The following is a 6,456-nucleotide window of genomic DNA, read 5'->3' as shown; positions in this document are numbered from 1 at the left end:
ATTGCCACATGATGGAAAAGCCAAGGAATGCCAAAGACAGCCGGGCGGCCAGAAGATACCGACCCTGGAGGGAGTCAAGCCCTCTAGCTTCTGGAACTGTGGGCCAATATAAATTCTTGTTGTTAGGTGAACCCATTCCACGGCATTTGCTTTAGCGGCCAGGACACTAAAATCCTCTCCTGGGCCTCCAGATCTTGGCCTTTTCTGTTCCCTGTGCCTGGCCGGCCCTTTCCAGCCTCACTGATGCCCCTGCTTCGGTCCTGGGTCGCCTTAGTCTGTTCTCCAGAGGGATCCTGGGAATACTAAATCAGAGAGGGCCACTCCTCTGCTCAAACCCTGCCCATGGCCCCAGGTCACAGGAGCAAAAGCCACAGCCCTCCTCAGGCCCCCCAGGCCGCTCCGCCTGACCGGTCTCCCTGTGCTCCTTTCTCACCCCCTCCCTCACTGCGGCCTCTTAGGGAAGCCAGCTTACCCCTGCCTCAGGGCCTGGGCAGCCTGCTGCTCCCGCTGCTCCCGCTGCTCCCGCTGCTCCCACTGCTCCAGCCGCTCCAACTGCCCCGGCTGTGCCTGCTGCCTGGAACGTCCTCCCCCAGTTAGCCACAGGACTGGCTTCCACGCCGGCGCAGGCCTCTGGACCCCACCACTTCAGGACGGCCTCTGGCCCCTTGTATAAAACAGCAACCCAGGCTACCGCCCACATCCCCCCTCCACCTTTCCCTATTTCACCTGACACCCCGGTTGTTTATTTTTATTGTTTTTGTTTATTCTGTTCTCCCCGACTAGAATGTCAGGTTGTCAAGGATAAGGACATTTGTCTGTCTTGTGCACTGCTGTACCCCAGCATCCAGATGGGGCCGGGAACATAGCAGACACTCAGTAAAGATATGGGGAATGAACGAATGGATGGATGAAACAACAAGTGTCAAATGTCACCTCCTTTGTGAGGCCTCCCTTGATTTCACCCACGCATTATGGGCGTGCTGCCCTCTCTGGGACTCAGCCCCCATCTTCAACTTGGTGTTTGTGTGACTCTGGGGCCTGAGACATGCGCAGCTCTGCGCCCCAGCCCCCATCCTTCAGTGCTCCTGGGTCGAATTGTCACCTACCCACCGAGCTGGCTTATGACGCACGTTTGTGTCCGGCATCTCAGATAATCCCCACTGCAGGCTTCTGAGCTGGGCAAGACCATCCGCAGTTCACAGGTGAGGAAATGGGGGCCCGAAAAGGACGGTGGCTGGCCCAAGGTCAGACAGCTGGGTGGGGCACAGCCACACGTGGAATCCCAGGCTCCAGCCTCCCAGGGAGCAAAAGAGCGAGAATGACAGGCCCCAGCAGGGATCTTAGAAATCAGCTCGACCAGGCGTTGCAAATCTCCGACTCCTGCTGCACCAGCCCCCCCGCTGCCCCTAGCAGGTAAACCTCGGAGCCTGAGCTCAGCGGCCGCCACCCCTGCCCGCCAGGCCCCACCCTCTGCCCGGACCCCGCATGCACCAGCCCGAGCCTCCTCACGTCACTGGCCGCTGTGGCCGCCCCGAGTTTAGCCCTGACCTTCTGTCTTGCCCCCTTCCCCCACCCCGGTAGCCGAAAGAGCCTTCTAGAACTTTCTGGCCATGGCGCTCCAGGTTTCAGTCCCTTTTCCCAGGACTGGAGCTCCTCCCAGGCGGGGAGCTCTTCCTGGCATTCAAGACCCAGCCGACCTCACCTGCCACGTCTCTCCGCTTCCCTCGGCTGATAACATCTGCCACATGTTTTAACTTATCCGTGAACAAATGATCTGCTGCTTATCTAAAATTCAGATGTAACAGAGCGTCCTGTGTTTTACCTGGCAACCCTAGCCCCAGTCCAAGCACTCAGGACGTCATGAAGTTTTAGTATCAGTTTTAGTGTACGTGTGTTCTGTGCAATGTTTGGGACATACTTATCCTAAGCAATTATTTGTTACCTGAAACTCAAATGCAACTGGGCATCCTCTATTTTATTGGCTGAATCTGGTAACCTTAGCTCCTGAGCAGGTAACAGGGGGCTGGGGGGTGGCCAGGGGTGGGGCAGCCCCAGCCTGGTTGCTAACAGCTCTGCAGTCTGCCTGACACCTGCTTTCCAAACTGCCTCTCCAGTCCCTGGAAGGGCTGGAGGCCGCAGCTGCCTGGGGGGATAGCGCCACTACCCACCCCCTCTTCTCCCCTTCTGGGCCTCAGCTTCCTCCTCTATAAAATGGAACTAAAGGTTTCTCCGGCCTGCCCACCTCCCAGCCTCTTCCAAGGTTCACACAGGGTCAGAGATTCCTACCCAGCCAGCCCTGCGTGCCTGAGGCCGGGTGGAGGTGGGGGGTGGGGATTTTCTGTGCAAGGCTCAGGGCAGGACCTGGAGAGATTACGAGGAGAGTCTTTTTTTCCCACCCCCCAAAGCAGTTTGTAAACCAGTTGAACCACCTCGGGGATGATTGGTTCAGGCAAGCATCATCAGCAAAAAACACTGGGGGAAAGTTGATTGGAATTAGGACAGTTCTCACGGTATCAAAGGAAAAGATACCTTTACAATAGGTACAACCATTCCACAGGTCCCCAGATCAAAGGAGCTTAAGGAGCCCTGAGGGAACACCACGCTTGATCTGGGAGCCCATCCTAGACCTGGGGGGAAAAAAAGATAGCAATAAAAGACATTATGGAGATATTGGATCAATATTATCTATGGATCGGATCATAGTTTTTTATCAATGTAAAGTTTCCTGAATTTGATAATTGCACAGTGATATGGAGCGAAACAGGGTCCTTGTTCTTAGGAGGTACGTGGGGAAAAGTTTAGGGTGAAGAGTCACTTGTCTGAACAGATCTCAAATGGCTCAGCAAAACAGAGAGAGAGAGAGAGAGAGGTGGTCCCACCGTGGTGAGGTGGCAGCTGCTGCCTCAGCAGGGCGTTCACTGTGCCTCCTTGCAGCTTCTCTGCCCACTGAACATTTTTTCAAAATGAAAAGTCCAGGTGGGACACTTGTCACAGATGTAGAAGGGCCCTTTGAGACCGCCCCTTCCCGAATAAAGACCCTGAGAAGGGAAGGCCACGGCTGGTGGTGACATCAAGTGCAGCAGAGCAGGCCAGAGCCTCTGCGGGTTGTGAGCGCACGGCCGCAGCGGGGTCCTCCAGCGGATTCCCACGAGCAGGAGCTCACTAATCAGGCTAATTAGTTTGAGGAGGAGGAAGAAACCAATCAAAGTTATCTCCCCCACCCCCGCCGTTTGGGGGCCGGGTCCTCCTGTCCCTGTCACGGTGTTACAGCCCCCCCAGGCTGCCCACCAATCAGCGGCCTGCAGGGGGTCAGCGGCCCCCATGGTCCAGGGGAGAAGTCCACGGCTCCCTCTCCAAAGTGGCTCGGCCACCCACGTGTGCTGCCCACCACTCCTGGAGAGGCAGCCCCTCCCTGAGGTGCAGGCGAGGTCAGCCGGGCGGGGGGAAGGGGCGCTGTAACAGTGTCCCCTCAAAGCAGCAAGTCCCAGCCATTGCGAGCAGATCCAGACCCCCGGAAGGAAATCTGTTGGGAGTTGAGGTGGAATCAGCAACTGGGCAAAATAAACTGCCCTGGGCCAGTCCCTGGCCGGGGCTGGGGGTGGCAAAGGACCACATCGCTGGGCCTGGGGACCAAGCAGGCTGGAACACGTGGGTGGCAAGGGGTCTCTGCCATGCAGGAGCTGCCCAGAGCTCATAAGCAATGTCCAGACAGCGTGAGTACCCCAAGTGGACCCCACACGCACCCCCCCATACTGACTTCCTCTTCAGCCCTTGTCCACTTCCGCATCAGATCTGCCTCCCTGTGCGCACACGTGGCCAGGGACTGAGCAGCCACACAGCCAATCAGGGGCCAAGGACAGCACGTAGCCAGGCCTGCCACGTGGCTCACTTGCTAGGGAAGCTTCTAGATGTAACAGGAATGAAATCTCCTTCTGAAGCTTGATACATTGAAGCTGTGTAAATTTCAGATTGAAAAATTGAAGCGAAATGTGTCGATAACTTATGTTGACTGTAAGCAATGTAATTTCATGTACAGAAACAGTTAGGGAGAGCAGTCAGGTAAACAGGGAAAGGGACAGGCCTAACATCTTAAGAGAGGCAGAGACAGCATGGTAACTTCAGGAAGAAAACGATTACGTTCTTGAGGCTACAAGTGCATGGAACAATCTAAGTGATGATACAAAGCAGAATAACAGGGAGATCGCATCCTAATTCCAATTTTTTTTCCTCTATTTTTAAAAAAAATGTTATGTTAAAAAACCTAATTCCAATTTTGTCGGATTACTTGCCGGTCTAGCATTTGGAAGCTTAACCTGAATAACATTTTCTGCAAGGTCTTGGAGTTTTGTTTATTTAATGCCATTAAGGCTGTGAATCTTCGAGAAGTCCAGGTGGGAATTCTTCACAGCCCATGAGGAGGATTAAGAGGGGAACGCCTACTTAGTCACCTCTAAATTTCACAAGAAGACGTTGCGGCATCACACGTTCCCAGTTCCCATCGATGATCCTTAAAACAAAAAAGGAAGAAAACCAGGAGGTACTGGGGACATGAGAAGACTGGGAGTGACCTTCTCCCCTGACCTCCAAGAAAACTGACTGTGGCACAGAGGGGGTGGCACCCCACCAGGGATTGGGAACGTACCTTTCCATGTGCTGAGGTCAAGTTTACAATCTATTTGAATGTAACATTAGAAAAAATAAAGACAAAAAAAAAGTTTACAATCTGGTCGCATCTTTATTTTTTATTTTTTAGTTCGTGTTTTTTTATTAATCCACACACAATTACTTGTCTTCTGGTCTGTGGAAGCAGTAAGTCAGACAACACTTGCCACAGTAATGCCTGTTGAAGAGGCTGGCCATAAAAACCCCAGCACCACATTTGCCGGAAGGGCACTCTCTACGGAGGCCAATGCCGCTCTCGTCCACCTTAGAGTATTTCAGGACAGCCAGCCTACCCTTCTCTCTCTTATGCTTGTTACCCTTGGGGTAGTGTAAGACTTCCTCTTCCTTTTCTTAGCATCACCACGAAGTCTCAACACAAGAAGAGTGGACTCCTTTTGAACGGTGTAGTCACACAAGGTCCGCCCACCTTCTAGCTGCTTGCCGGCAAAGATCCGTCTCTGCTGCGCAGGAGGAATTCCTTCCTTATCCTGGATCTTGGCTTTCACATCTTCTATTGTACCCGAAGGTCCAACCTCAAGAGTGATGGTCTTTACCGTCAGGGTTTTTACAGAAATCTGCATCTTGGTGGTGGTTCCACCACAGATGGCGAATCGGAAAGGATGGTCGCTTCTTCTGTAATATCAAAATTGTAATCACTGAAATGTAAATAATAGCTTATGAGATGTCAGATTTATCCTTGTATGCTATGATAATACATCTTCCCTCTGTTCTTCCTTTTCCACCATCCCCAGAGTTTCCTTTTGTCCCCCTCCTGTGATGGCGCCCTCATCTGTCTGCTCTTTGTCTGCTCGCTGTGTCTCCTCATTGTCTCTGCTCGTTGTCTGCTAGTCTTCTTTAGGAGGCACTGGGAATCAAGTCTGGGACCTCCCATGTGGCAGGCAGGTGCCCAACTGCTTGAGCCGCATCTGCTCCCCCAGAGTTTCCATTTTAAATCCAGCAGGCCACCCCACTTGTCTAGATCCACCCTGGTCTTGTGGCCCCACCCTGCCCTCACCTAGTGCCACTGTGCTCCCAGCTCTGGCCTTGCCGACCTGGTCTGTCCAGCTGGGTCCTGCCTCCAGCAGCTGTGCACCTGTTCCCTCTGCCCAGCCAGCATCACACTGCAGGGACGCAGCCGGGGCGGCCAGAGCAGCAGGAGCAGTACATCCATTCCCAAGGCCCCTCCAGGCGGGCAAGGTGCGGGAGCTGCCCTGGAGCCAGCATGGCCTCCGCAGAGGAGCTGCCCGCTGTCTGTTGGCTTCAGCCACTCAGCACGGATTTACGAGCACCTACTATGTGCCAGGAGCTGAGCCGGGCTCTGGGCACACAGGCGCCTTCAGGACAGTGGCTGCCCACAGGAAGCCCACAGTTCACTGGGACACACAGGATGACTTCAGCTGAGGGCTCTGCTGCTGACAGCCCCCGGGAGAGGGTGGCGAGGGAAGCGGGGCTGCTTGGAGAGGGGCGGTCAGGGCGAGGGGGGGACATCTGACCTGCCCAGCACTCCAAGCAGCAGCTGGACATGAGCGCTGGGGATGGGGTTCCAGAGCGACCGTGGGACCCGCTGAAGGTTCCAGAGCAAGGAGGCCAGGGCGGCCGGACACGGTGAGCTGAGGGCTCAGCGGGATCCGGGTCAGGCCAGGTGGCAGGGCCCCAGGCCTCTGAAGCCGCGGAGAAGGTTCCGGATTCCAGACTTCATTTCCGACCCTCGCAGGCTTGGGGAGGGAGGGCGCCGCGGCCCCCGCGCCCCGGGCCCCCCGGCCCCCGCGCCCCGGGCCCCCCAGCCCCCGGGTC

General features: G+C 55.2%; 1 pseudogene; it reads right to left on the bottom strand.

Annotated features, from left to right (window-relative positions):
- Positions 1 to 4,710: 4,710 nt before the first annotated feature.
- LOC101435472 (ubiquitin-ribosomal protein eS31 fusion protein-like) lies at positions 4,711 to 6,395 on the bottom strand (annotated as a pseudogene).
- Between the last annotated feature and the right edge of the window lie 61 nt (positions 6,396 to 6,456).

This window comes from Dasypus novemcinctus, chromosome 12 (genome assembly GCF_030445035.2).
Source record: "Dasypus novemcinctus isolate mDasNov1 chromosome 12, mDasNov1.1.hap2, whole genome shotgun sequence".
Classification (NCBI taxonomy): Eukaryota; Metazoa; Chordata; class Mammalia; order Cingulata; family Dasypodidae; genus Dasypus; species Dasypus novemcinctus.
Note: the sequence above shows the minus strand (reverse complement) of the source record. Positions and strands in the feature narration are given on the sequence as shown.